The following is a 15,773-nucleotide window of genomic DNA, read 5'->3' as shown; positions in this document are numbered from 1 at the left end:
AAACAAAATAAATAGCAAACCAACGACAGGGGGCGCAATCATATAAAAAAAACAAATAATGAGCTTAGTCGAAATCTTATTCCAATCGAACAGAAAATAGGTTTTGTTGAAATAGAATTATGATATTATCATTTCTTACGATGACGTGTGCAGGTCGTGGTAAATAGTGGCAAGACTAGGTCCGAATATTGTCTGAATTGTGATTTGAATATTCTAGTATGTTCGTATTGCTGACCACTTTTTATTATTCAATATTTAAAATTTGTTAAACTATTGAGATATGATTGAATTATGCGAAAGTCCTACATTTGAATATTTATTTCAGCCCATTTTTTTTAATTAATAATAACAGCTAAAATATGTATTTAATAGCGTACATGTTCATGGTGTCTCCTGATAGTAAATGATGTTCAATCGTGTGTTACACAGCGCATACTGTGATATTTGAGTTTTCTGGATCGTGATCACTTATTTGTCTATATTCGAAATATGTGTATTAAAGGGCGCCACCACGCGTTTGCTTGATGTCTTCTTGATAAACATATTAATGAAGGATGTACTCCTCCACTATACTATTTTTCTGATGGTGGACACTCTACGATTTGTAGATTTTCTGATTCTATATAGGTATTATTTCCCAATACTTTGTGATCCAATTTGAGGAAATTGTGGGAATATTTGCGTCAGCCATCAGTGAAACCACTAATGCCATTGACCACAATGTTTGCGTTTGATTGAATTTCTTTAAAAAAAAACTGGTTACAGAGATCAAAATATTGTTTCAATTTGTTGAAACCACGTTCTATGTAATAGAATTCTGACCAGAAAAACATGTTGGCCAGCTCAAACTCTTACAAAATAGATGTAAACAAAGCCAAAACACACAGATTTGTCATTTCATGATTTCCATCAATGTTCTCAGACGTCGCTTTCGACGTGTTTATAGAGAGTTGCCCAAGTTAACGGAACTCGTCAATAAACAAAGCTTCACACACGAGTCTAACAGTGGAATTAATTGAAGTACGCCCTCGCACGTCGCGTTCCTGAATAAGAAGCCGTGAAAAATAACATTGGTTAACAACAACCAGATGATTTGATAGGCTAATTGGTGTATGTAATTTCATCGATCGAACGCCTCGGATACGTCAAACGCTAACAAAATTCGGCCGAATTCGTCGTTTTTGTATGGAAAAATTCTTTGCAAGTGAACTCTTTCCCGGGTGTTGTTCAAACCGAAATCGTTATTCAACTCAGGAGCCAATCAGCGACGGTCTTCCAGTTAGGTGACAATTTCCGTTTATATACCCCCGGAAAAGTGTTCTATGTTCTTCGTGTAATTAGGTATGTTGCCTTTAAATATTAGACGAAAGGGGTATAGTAAATAGTACAAAAACGGTTTCAGGTGTGATTGGATGTTTTTTTTACCACGGATTGTGTGCGAAAAGTAGTTTATGTTCTCTACTTATGTTGCCGTCATAATAAAGTGTTATTTTCATTTACTGTATGTGATTGTCATAGTAACGTAATATTGTCATTTTCGCTAACGTTGCTATGAGGTTGCAATTTATATAATACTGATACTCTATTATTAAAAAATAATAAAAAGAGACTGATAGGTAGAAAACATGGACATAAACTTCGTGTATTTAAGGATGTTTTCGAACTTGTACGTGTTTACTTCTTCAGCATTTACCCTGCACTTAGACTTGCTTACAAGTCTTATTGTTTTACCAAAAATAAAAAAAGAAAAAACGGTAAAATCAGAATTGTGCAATTTTCGCGATGATTCAATTATTTCCCATTTTTGATTCTATTTTCATGGATTTTTTAAAGCGGCAATAGCTGAACATTTTTTTATTTAAATATAACCAATTAAAAATAACCAAATCTTACCGAATTATTGTTTTAGACACATAGCATGGGCGAAGTGACCAAACACAAGCTAAAAATATCGCGAAATGCAATGTGAAAACTAAGGATCCAGTAGTCATCATTTTGTTGAAATCGATCAGGTGGTGGGAACCATGACAATTTGGGACAATTATCATAAATATATAATATCATTAATAACATGCCTTAGCTATTCAAGATCGCAACGTTTTAAACATTTTGCAAAGGCCCCAATAAAGGTTTCATCTTATACCATAATCCCTGAGGTTCGCTTGACACAGGAAATGTTTTATTAAAAATAAAACGGAGGAAAAAAGATCGATAGTTACAGCTATTACCGTTTTAATGAGATGCGTATGCATTGAACCCTATACATCTTGTACTCATTAGTAAATCCTCTCTATAAATGTATAATTACCACACATTTTAATGGCCCTTATCAAAAATTATGATACACAATTTAGATGTGTTATCAAATAACGCGACTTTAATTAGGGTTCAAACTTTTATACATAAATAATGACTTCACGTGTTTAGCATATATAATGTAATTAATTAGTGAAAATAAACTGATAACCAATACCGGTAATTGTTTGCAGTCGATGGAGTAGTTCAGTGACCGCTTTGTGTTAGTATAATGTATTACATTATTTTGTTTCTAATTAATCACCCCTGGCTTTTCAATAGTTTTTAATTTTCAGGTCATTTACGCTCCATTCGAAATTAAATTATTCATTAATGTCGCATACGACTTGTTTACCACTTCCGTATGACTGAGAATGTTCTAGAACCGTACTGTGTCTGGGTGGAATTTTTAGAAACTGGTTTAATAGGTAATGTAACATTCTAGAAATTTGTAGTAAGTTCCAGACTCATTATGTATGCTGATGTAATGGTCTATTTATAGACAGTGTGGGTATATATAGGGGAGTTGTTCAGCACTGAGTTCAGATCGGAGATCTCGTTGAATTGTATTGGAGTTAAGTTATTGGAGTAGTGGAGTTTTACCGCGTTATTGTACTTGATGTTTGCAGAGTATAATAATACCAGTACCAGTTGAAACATCATCTGTTGGCTCCGTGTTCGCATGTTATCATCGCCGCCAGGGAAGTCTTTATGTTACTGTTGCCATTTTGGTATTTGAACCATCACACCTGTACTATACCAATTACGGTAATATTACGTTGCGTGTGACAATTAAATTATTTAGTCACGTACTTATTGATCATTAAGGTCGAATTTAAATTCGTGTCTGTATTAGTCAGGTTGCTGAACAAACAATAAACACATACTTTCAAATAGCAGTCCGCTTAATGTGATAATTTAACAGCTAATTATATAGAACATTATAATGCATAACAGCTAATTATATAGAACATTATAATGCATAACAGCTAATTATATGGAACATTATAATGTATAACAGCTAATTATATAGAACATTATAATGCATAACAGCTAATTATATAGAACATTATAATGCACAACAGCTAATTATATAGAACATTATAATGCATAACAGCTAATTATATAGAACATTATAATGTTTAACAGCTAATTATATAGAACATTATAACGCATAACAGCTAATTATATGGAACATTATAATGTATAACAGCTAATTATATAGAACATTATAATGCATAACAGCTAATTATATAGAACATTATAATGCACAACAGCTAATTATATAGAACATTATAATGCATAACAGCTAATTATATAGAACATTATAATGTTTAACAGCTAATTATATAGAACATTATAACGCATAACAGATAATTATATAGAACATTATAATATATAACAGCTAATTGTAGAGAACGTTATAATGCATAACAGATAATTATATACAACATTATAATATATAACAGCTAATTGTAAAGAACATTATAATGCACAACAGCTAATTATATAGAACATTATAATGCATAACAGATAATTATATAGAACATTATAATATATAACAGCTAATTAAATAGAACATTATAATGTTTAACAGCTAATTATATAGAACATTATAATGTTTAACAGATAATTATATAGAACATTATAACGCATATCAGATAATTATATAGAACATTATAATATATAACAGCTAATTATATAGAACATTATAATGTTTAACAGCTAATTATATAGAACATTATAATGTTTAACAGCTAATCATATAGAACATTATAACGAATAACAGATAATTATATAGAACATTATAATATATAACAGCTAATTGTAGAGAACGTTATAATGCATAACAGCTAATTATATAGAACATTATAATGCATAACAGCTAATTATATAGAACACTAATAATGTTCTATATAATTATCTGTTATGCGTTATAATGTTCTATATAATTAGCTGTTATGCAATATAGTGTTTTTTATAATTAGCTGTTATGCATTATAGTGTTCTGTACAATTAGCTGTTATATATTATAATGTTCTATATAATTATCTGTTATGCGTTATAATGTTCTATATAATTAGCTGTTAAACATTAAATATATAACAGCTAATTGTACAGAACGTTATAATGCATAACAGCTAATTATATAGAACACTATAATGCATAACAGCTAATTATAAAAAACACTATATTGCATAACAGCTAATTATATAGAACATTATAATGCATAAAAGATAATTATGGAGAGCATTATAATGCATAACAGCTAATTATAGGCTACCTTACCATCGTGATGACAGGAGATTGACAAGAGATTGGTTATTCTGTTCATATGAGCATCAAAGCGTAGCCTAGAACGGTTGCGATGAATAAGCACAGCGAAGACCCAGTTATTGCATTGCTGACTGTATTTCCCGCCCCAAATTAAGAATCATTCTAGCGTTTGGCAGCAGAGTTTGACAATTCATTAAATAAAATCTTTCATATTGGATAGAGTCAATATTTTGTGTTAGATATTAGTAAACCCTGATCGCTAAACGTGGACACCTAAACTATCAAATGTACATACATCTCAACCCATCACGTGGACACCTAAACTATCAAGTATACATACATCTCAACCCATCACGTGGACACCTAAACTATCAAATGTACATACATCTCAACCCATCACGTGGACACCTAACTGTCAGTTATACATACATCTAAACCCATCACGTGGACACCTAAACTGTCAGGTATACATACAAGTCAGCCCATCACGAGGACACCTAAACTGTACACATACATCTCAACCTATCACATGGACACCTAAACTGTCAGGTATATACACATTTCAACCCATCACGAGGACACCTAAACTGTCAGTTATACATACATCTAAACCCATTACGTGGACACATATACTGTCAGGTATACATACATCTCAACTCATCACGTGGACACCTAAACTGTCAGGTATATATACATCTCAACCCATCACGTGGACACCTATACTGTCAGGTATACATACATCTCAACCCATCACGAGGATACCTAAACTGTCAGGTATACATACATCTCAACCCATCACGTAGACACCTAAACTGTTAGGTATACATATATCTCAACCCATCACGTGGGCACCTAAACTGTCAGGTATACATACATCTCAACCCATCACGTGGACACCTAAACTGTTAGTTATACATACATCTCAACCCATCACATGGACATCTAAACTGCCAGGTATACATACATCTCAACCCATCACGTGGACACCTAAACTGTCAGGTATATATACATCTCAAGCCATCACGTGGATACCTATACTGTCAGGTATACATATATCTCAACCCATCACGTGGACACCTAAACTGTCAGGTATACATACATCTCAACCCATCACGTGGACACCTAAACTGTCAGGTATATATACATCTCAACCCATCACGTGAACACCTATACTGTCAGGTATACATATATCTCAACCCATCACGTGGACACCTAAACTGTCAGGTACATATATATCTCAAGCCATCACGTGGACACCTAAACTGTTAGATATATATATACATCTCAACCCATCACGTGGACACCTAAACTGTCAGGTATATATACATCTCAACCCATCACGTGGACACCTATACTGTCAGGTATACATATATCTCAACCCATCACGTGGACACCTAAACTGTCAGGTATATATACATCTCAAGCCATCACGTGGACACCTAAACTGTTAGTTATATATACATCTCAACCCATCACGTGAACACCTAAACTGTCAGGTATACATACATCTCAACCCATCACGTGGACACCTAAACTGTCAGGTATACATATATCTCAACCCATCACGTGGACACCTAAACTGTCAGGTATATATACATCTCAAGCCATCACGTGGACACCTAAACTGTTAGTTATATATACATCTCAACCCATCACGTGAACACCTAAACTGTCAGGTATACATACATCTCAACCCATCACGTGGACACCTAAACTGTCAGGTATACATACATCTCAACCCATCACGTGGACACCTATACTGTCAGGTATACATATATCTCAACCCATCACGTGGACACCTAAACTGTCAGGTATACATACATCTCAACCCATCACGTGGACACCTAAACTGTCAGGTATACATATATCTAAACCCATCACGTGGACACCTAAATTGTCAGGTATATATACATCTCAAGCCATCACGTGGACACATATACTGTCAGGTATACATATATCTCACGTGGACACCTAAACTGCCAGGTATACATACATCTCAACCCATCACGTGGACACCTAAACGGTCAGGTATACATACATCTCAACCCATCACGAGGATACCTAAACTGTCAGTTATACATACATCTCAATCCATCACGTGGACACCTAAACTGTCAGGTATATATACATCTCAGCCCATCACGAGGATACCTAAACTGTCAGTTATACATACATCTCAATCCATCACGTGGACACCTAAACTGTCAGGTATACATACATCTTTTCTGTTGACTACAACACCAAGGTTGTTTCTGCTAGACTAACCATATTTCACTTAGAATGCCTTTCTCGTTTCTACTTCATTTATGATTGGTGGTGAATGATGACGAAGCCCTCCCTGTGTCACGGAGCATGCTCTACGAAACCGAGCGTTTGCAGTAGGAGTAGTAGACAACTGCCCATTCATGTACCAACCAGGCAAAGTACCTAAGGAAGAGTCATTTTTGAGCTAAATTTTGATATGATAAGAAGACAACTATATACGAATAGCCCTGGCATTTTCCTATATATTTACTGCTGTTGTTGTTTAGCATTCAATCTATCATTTGAATCTAAATGGTAATCTGTGCATGGTGGGCGTTCCAGTATGGGTGTAAAATTGACGAGTCGTGAATACTATGACGCCATGTTGAAGACTTATCTTTATTCATGACCTATCAATGACGTACCATTGATTAACAAATGAACATTGGTACAATCATGAATACATACATTACAATGGACACTGTACAATTTGGCAGTCTAATGTTCAGGGGAAAATACAATCAAGGTGTATAGATTCATACAATGACAAAGTTACACCAGTACAGACGAATTGCTAATCCATTTTACAGAAGTCCTACTGACTCAGGCAAATGTAGTTAGTCACAAGAAACACTGCTGTTCACTTTCCTTGGGGTGATTGCAAAGGAATATCACACACATTTTGCAAACACCAATCACAATGCACAGGTTCAAGAGTTTTCTGCCATTACTATCAAGCCCAGTTGGGGACAATCTAATCATCACAGACTTCCTTGTATTTTTTTGCATCAAAATTCCAGTTTAGACGACGATTTCAGTAATGATTCATCTATGTTTATGTAGAATAAATGAGAATTATCATGGAATATGAACAATGTAAAATATCTATGAGACTAACACCATTCCTAACCACATTCTATTCAGTCAATTGCAAAGAAACCCACTAAGGGAGAGGGTGATTTAGCTAGAAATCGCATCCTTGCTAGTTAGAGAATAGATTACTGGTTCCTTACAACAGCGTTCTGGTGCCATAGAAACTAGGTACTTGCAACCAACAGTTATAAACTTATTACTTCTCAATACATTGTCATTTGAGCTTTGGATCTGATGGATTTACACATGCCTGTTAATTTGGCGAGCCACTGTTATGATGAGTGGTTGAGGAATCAAATTGCAAACAGGTATTTCATTCGACCTCTGCTTGACTTCACGTGTGTTTATGCAGATGTAACACAACATTAGGCAGGGAAAGAATCTTTGTCAAATAATCTTTAGTTCATGGTGAGAGATACACAGACGTGATCACTCAGACAAGCGATATAACAACATCAAAATAGTGTCATACTTAGTAATGTAACATAAAATCCAATTATGCATCAGTCAGGGCATCAGTCAGGGCATCGGTCAGGACACCAGTCAGGACATCGGTCAGGGCATCAGACAGGGCACCAGTCTGGGCATCAGTCAGGGCATCAGTCAGGGCACCATTCAGGGCATCAGTCAGGAATCAGTCAGGGCACCATTCAGGGCATCAGTCAGGAATCAGTCAGGGCACCATTCAGGGCACCATTCAGGGCATCAGTCAGGGCATCAGTCAGGACAGCAGTCAGGGCACCAGTCAGGGCATCAGTCAGAGCACCATTCAGGGCATCACTCAGGACATCATTCAGGGCATCAGTCAGGGCATCAGTCAGAGCATCAGTCAGGACATCAGTCAAGGCATCAGACACGACACCGGTCAGGGCATCAGTCAGGGCATCAGTCAGGACACCAGTCAGGGCATCAGTCAGGACACCATTCAGGGCACCAGTCAGGGCATTAGTCAGGACACCAGCCAGGACACCAGTCAGGGCATCAGTCAGGACACCATTCAGGGCATCAGTCAGGGCATCAGTCAGGGCATCGGTCAGGACACCAGTCAGGGCATCAGTCAGGACACCGGTCAGGGCGTCAGTCAGGGCATCAGTCAGGGCATCAATCAGGACACCAGTCAGGGCATCAGTCAGAACACCATTCAATGCCTCAGACAGGACACCGGTCAGGGCATCAGTCAAGGCATCAGTCAAGACACCAGTAAGGGCATAAGTCACAACACCATTCAGGGCATCAGTCAGGGCACCAGTCAGAGCATCAGTCAGGACGTCAGTCAGGGCATCAGACAGGACATCGGTCAGGGCATCAGTCAGGGTACCGTCAGGGCATCAGTCAGGGCACCAGTCAGGGCATCAGTCAGAGCACCAGTCAGGGCATCAGTCAGGGCACCAGTCAGGGCATAAGTTGGGACACCGGTCAGGGCATCAGTCAGGGCACCAGTCAGGGCACCAGACAGGACACCGGTCAGGGCGTCAGTCAGGGCATCAGTCAGGGCATCAGTCAGGACACCAGTCAGGGCATCAGTCAGAACACCATTCAATGCATCAGACAGGACAGCAGTGAGGGCATCAGTCAGAGCATCAGTCAGGACAACAGTCAGGGCATCAGACAGGACACCGGTCAGGGCATCAGTCAAGGCATCAGTCAAGACACAAGTAAGGGCATAAGTCACAACACCATTCAGGGCATCAGTCAGGGCACCAGTCAGAGCATCAGACAGGACATCAGTCAGGGCATCAGTCAGGGCATCAGTCAGAGCATCAGTCAGGACAACAGTCAGGGCATCAGACAGGACACCGGTCAGGGCATCAGTCAGGGCACCAGTCAGGGCATCAGTCAGGGCACCATTTAGGACATCAGACAGGACACCGGTCAGGGCATCAGTCAGTACACCAGTCAGGGCATAAGTCAAGACACCATTCAGAGTATGAGTCAGCACACTGGTCAGGGCATCAGTCATGGCACTATAAGGGCATCAGTCCGGGCACCATTCAGGGCATAAGAGAGGACACCGGTCAGGGCATCAGTCAGGGCACCGTTAGGACATCAGTCAGGGCATCAGTAAGGACACCATTTAGGGCATCAATCCGGGCATCAGTCGGGACACCAGTCATGGCATCAGACAGGACAGGGGTCAGGGCATCAGTCAGGGCATCAGTCAGAACACCAGTCAGGGCATCAGACAGGACACCAGTCAGGGCATCAGTCAGGGCATCAGTCAGAACACCAGTCAGGGTATCAGACAGGACACCAGTCAGGGTACCAGTCAGGGCATCAATCAGGACACCAGTCAGGGCATCAGTCAAGACACCGGTTGGGGCATCAGACAGGACAGCAGTCAGGACACCAGTCAGGGAATCAGTCAGGACACCGGTCAGGGCATCAGACAGGTCACCAGTCAGGGCATCATTCAGGGCATCAGTCAGGGCATCAGTCGGGACAGCAGTCAGGACACCAGTCAGGGCATCAGTCAGGACACCGGTCAGGGCATCAGACAGGACACCAGTCAGGGCACCAGTCAGGACACCAGTCAGGGCATCAGTCAGGACATCAGTCAGGGCATCAGTCAGGACATCAGTCAGGGCATCAGACAGGACACCAGTCAGGGCATCAGTCAGGGCATCAGTCAGGGCGTCAGTCAGGGCACCAGTCAGGACACCAGTCAGGGCATCAGTCAGGGCATCAGTCAGGACATCAGTCAGGGCATCAGTCAGTCCACCAGTCAGGGCATCAGTCAGGACACCAGTCAGGGCATCAGTCAGGAGATGATTCGGGGCATCAGACAGGACACCGGTCAGGGCATCAGTCAGGGCATCAGTCAGGACACCAGTCAGGGCATCAGTCAGGACACCATTCAGGACATCAGTCCGGGCATCAGTCAGGACACCAGTCAGGGCATCAGACAGGACACCAGTCAGGGCATCAGTCAGGGCATCAGTCAGGGCGTCAGTCAGGGCACCAGTCAGGATACCAGTCAGGGCATCAGTCAGGGCATCAGTCAGGACATCAGTCAGGGCATCAGTCAGGACACCAGTCAGGGCATCAGTCAGGAGATGATTCAGGGCATCAGACAGGACACCGGTTAGGGCATCAGTGAGGGCATCAGTCAGGACACCAGTCAGGGCATCAGACAGGACAGCGGTCAGGGCATCAGTCAGGGCACCAGTCAGGGCATCAGTCAGGGCACCATTCAGGACATCAGACAGGACACCGGTCAGGGCATCAGTCAGGACACCAGTCAGGGCATAAGTCAAGACACCATTCAGAGTATGAGTCAGCACACTGGTCAGGGCATCAGTCATGGCACTATAAGGGCATCAGTCCGGGCACCATTCAGGGCATAAGACAGGACACCGGTCAGGGCATCAGTCAGGGCACCGTCAGGACATCAGTCAGGGCATCAGTTAGGACACCATTTAGGGCATCAATCCGGGCATCAGTCGGGACACCAGTCATGGCATCAGACAGGACAGGGGTCAGGGCATCAGTCAGGGCATCAGTCAGAACACCAGTCAGGGCATCAGACAGGACACCAGTCAGGGTACCAGTCAGGGCATCAGTCAGGACACCAGTCAGGGCATCAGTCAAGACACCGGTCGGGGCATCAGACAGGACAGCAGTCAGGACACCAGTCAGGGCATCAGTCAGGACACCGGTCAGGGCATCAGACAGGTCACCAGTCAGGGCACCAGTCAAGACACCAGTCAGGGCGTCAGTCGGGACACCATTCAGGACATCAGTCAGGACACTAGTCAGGGCACCAGTCAGGGCATCAGTCCGGACACCGGTCAGGGCATCAGTCAGGGCACTAGTCAGGGAATCAGTCAGGGCATCAGTCAGGGTACCAGTCTGGGCACCTGTCAGTGAATCAGTCAGGGCATTAGTCAGGACACCAGTTAGGACACCAGTCAGGGTATCAGTCAGGACACAGGTCAGGTCATCAGACAGGGCATCAGACAGGACACCCGTCAGGGCACCAGTCAGGGCACTAGTCAGGGCATCAGTCAGGGCATCAGTCAGGGTACCAGACAAAGCATCACTCATGGCATCAGTCAGAGCATCAGACAAGGCACCGGTCAGGGCATTGGGCAAGGCATCAGTCAGGGTACCAGTCCGGGCACCAGTTGTGGAATCAGTCAGTGCATCAGTCAGGGCATCAGTCAGGGCGTCAGTCAGGGCACCAGTCAGGACACCAGTCAGGGCATCGGACAGGACAGGGGTCAGGGCACCAGTCAGGGCATCAGTCAGGGCATCAGTCAGGGCGTCAGTCAGGGCACCAGTCAGGACACCAGTCAGGGCACCAGTCAGGACACCAGTCAGGGCATCAGTAAGGACACCATTCAGGGAGTATCTGCTAGGGCATCAGTCATGGCGTCTGTCAGAGCACCAGTCAGGGTATCAGTTAGGGCATAAGTCAGGGAATCAGTCATCGTACCAGTCAGGGCATCAGTCAAGGTATCAGTCAGTGCACCAGTCAGAACAGCAGTCAGGGCATCAGTCAGGACACCGTCAGGGCATCAGTCAGGGCATCGGTCATGGCACTAGTCAGGGCATCAGTCATGGCATCAGTCAGGGCACCAGTCAGGGCACTAGTCAGGGCATCAGTCAGGGCAACAGTCAGGGCATCAGCCAAAGCATCAGTCAAAGCATCAGTCAAAGCATCAGTCATGGCATCAGTCAGGGCACCAGTCAGAGCATCAGTCTTGACATCAGTCAGGCCATGTAATGAATTACCTGTTGTTATTGCATAACAGCTAAATTGATAGAAAAATATATATCTGATTATCGGTCATTATTTCGCAGCAGCTAATTATAGAGAGCCTTCTGTCAGTTATTATTATATGTTGTTAATGCTTAACGACTAATTGTGGATAACACAATATCTAAATGTGCAGAACACGATATCGTTTGATATTGGTTGATATCGCATAGCAACCAATTATTGAGAATCGTTTTGTTTCCCGTTTGTATCTCTTAATTATAAACAAAATACTAACTTTGGTTAGCATATAATATTGCGCAACAGTTAAAATGACAATATTTGTGATTTTAACACTATTTCTTCAGTACATATATGCTTACATGTTCTAAACTTTCAGCCAATTTGAAGTTAAACTTTTGAAGTTATAGATGAAATCATTTTCTCAATTTCAGACATCAGATTATATGATGTCATACTTTACGTATAAGCGTTTGCTTTGATGAAAAGTTGAATATCTGGAGAATGAAAAATGATATAAAAAATGTGAATTGCATTCTCCTACATTTGCGGAGCTTTTTCTTGGGGGTCATTAATATTGTTTGGCTTGACTTTTCCTTTAATTATAGAGAACGATATACCTTTATTCAATTGTTGTTATTATGTAATTGCTAATTATAGAGAATTGAAGAGAACACAAAATCGTTTGTTATCTTTAACTGTGTAACAGCTACACACAATTGATTTATGTTGTTATTGCACACAGCCTATTTATGGGGACTGTCACAGTGTAAGGCCTGATTATCTCAATTGAGAGGGCCACCCACAGAATTCACACTGGACAGGGGGTTCTGTCACTGTTAGTATCAACCTTACTATGTGTCACATGCAACGTAATATTACCGTAATTGGTATAGTACAGGTGTGATGGTTCAAATACCAAAATGGCAACAGTAACAAAAAGACTTCCCTGTCGGCGATGATAAAATACGAACACGCAGCCAACAGATGAGGTTTCAATTGGTACTGGTATTATTATACTCTGCAAACATCAAGTACAATAACGCGGTAAAACTCCACTACTCCAATGACTAGATACTTAAACTTCAATACAATTCAACGAGATCTCCGATCTGAACTCAGTGCTGAACAACTCCCTTATATATACCCACACTGTCTATAAATAGACCATTACATCATCATACATAATGAGTCTGGAACTTACTACAAATTTCTAGAATGTTCCATTCCCTTCTATTGCCTCCTACAGTGTTCTATTACCTATTCAACCAGTTTCTAAAAAAAATCTAGAATATTCCACCCAGACACAGTACGGTTCTAGAACATTCTCAGTGACACGGAAGTGGTAAATAAGTCGTATGCGACACTATGCAACTGGAACTATAAGCCTACGTAATATCTTCTTCTAAGCTATCTCTTCTCATGTTCTCTCCTCATAAATTGGGTCAGCTCTTCCCCCTCATATCCCAATTCTCTACCTTGTAATTATTTTGAGAGGTATTAAAGCCTGGAGCTTTAACTTGATATTTTGATGTATGTGTATTTCATTTCCAGTACTATTGTCTTGTCTACCCCATACTAGCAGTGAAAGAACCCCCTGTCCAGTGTTAGTGTGCGTTCTGTGGGAGGCCCTCTCAATTGCGATAAGCAGGCCTTACACTGTGACAGGGACGTAGTATTGTTATTGAGTAACAGATAATTATGCATTAGAAAATTTCTGCTTAAAACTTTTCCAAATGGACTTGGATTATAAACTTTTCTCTGTGTTTTGTGTTTAGCTCCTATCTTGGGTACAACAGTAAATATTCTATTCATATCCAGAGAGGGAAGAGCCAACATGCATTTACGAGAAAATATTAAAGATGGCTTATTTACGTTATTACATGTAATATTAGGTTTTGGTGACTGCTAAGTCCATAGAAAAACACTAAATGAACCAAAAAGCATGCGTTCGAGACATACCTAGTATGCATAATTTGATTTGCCAGTACCTAATTCACTTTTAACACATTGGCGACTCTCTTGACATTGACTGTTCATTCTATTGACTTAGCTCTTGATGGAACTGATAACTGACGTACCAAACGTGCACAGAATAACAAAACACGGCACGTTGCATACGAATTAAGAGTTTCGAGCCGAAACGAAGAAAACAATATTGTTTGTTATCAGCTAAAAACAAATTATAGAGAACATAATATATTTTATTATCAGCTGTTATTGCATACCATTTAATTATAGTTGGTTATCTGTTATTGCTACGTAACAGCCAATATATATTACCCAATATCTTTTGAAAACAGCTTATTATCATAGCATTTGTTATCTTGTGTTGCCGTGTAACAACCAAATATAGAAAAGGCAATGGTCATGGTTCATCAGTTGTTATATCGTACAGCTAATCATGAATATCAGTTATTGTCAGTTAATAGTTTATTTCATGTCATCATAATGACTAATATATATTACACTTAGTCAATTATCCTCGTGTGTGTTTAGTTATTGATAGTTATCATTGGTAAGAGTATATATGAATCATTATTATGTTATGTTATAACATAGTAAGCACAATACAATGCATAACGTGTTACATAGTACTATCATCAATAGATTCACGGAATATTATCCGAGTGTCATAAACTCGTCAACACAATTATATGTATTTATGGGGTGATATGGATATGATGTCATCGCCTGAAACTATCATTTATTTCAAAACTTGATAGTCTGTGTTTACCCATGTAGACCGCCATTATCTTGGTTGGAGTAGAGTATTGTGACTAATGTTCGTTAGAAGTAATGGAACTGTAGTGTGTAATGTGATTATTATTGGGCTTGTCATATTGCGTGTATGGATGTAGGTGCAGTTTATATTATTAGTCAGGGTCACGTGTGCAATTACAGCTGAGTCCAATGTAAGCCATTCATTCACTTGCCACTTTGTTTGGCAACCGTTTACTACAGTCACTATGGCAACTGAAACACATCTCCACTTAGCCGATCAATGGAGATTGATTATTTAGAGAAACTACTGGCTATGCAAAATATAAAATATTGTTATTTAAATTAGTAGCTTCTATTGTTATTCCGGCCAATTCTTTAAAAACAAAAACTTATTGATCTGCATCAGTACTTTTCTTCGTTTAATGTCGATTTTGTTAGCCATTTTGAAAGCTTAATTTTCGCAGTGTCACGCACATATGTGTCATTGAATCAACAGAGCTGACAAATGATTGTTTTTAATATATTACTTGTCGGTCGTAACGCCGGTACCATGGTAATACAATGCCAAGTCACGTGCATCCCTCGCGGATATACCTGACGCCCCTCCTCATAAAATAGACATGTCCTAATTACGCTAAGT

The sequence above is a fragment of the Saccoglossus kowalevskii genome, chromosome 22 (genome assembly GCF_978046115.1).
Source record: "Saccoglossus kowalevskii chromosome 22, keSacKowa6.1, whole genome shotgun sequence".
Taxonomy (NCBI): Eukaryota; Metazoa; Hemichordata; class Enteropneusta; family Harrimaniidae; genus Saccoglossus; species Saccoglossus kowalevskii.
This window is presented reverse-complemented; position numbering follows the sequence as displayed.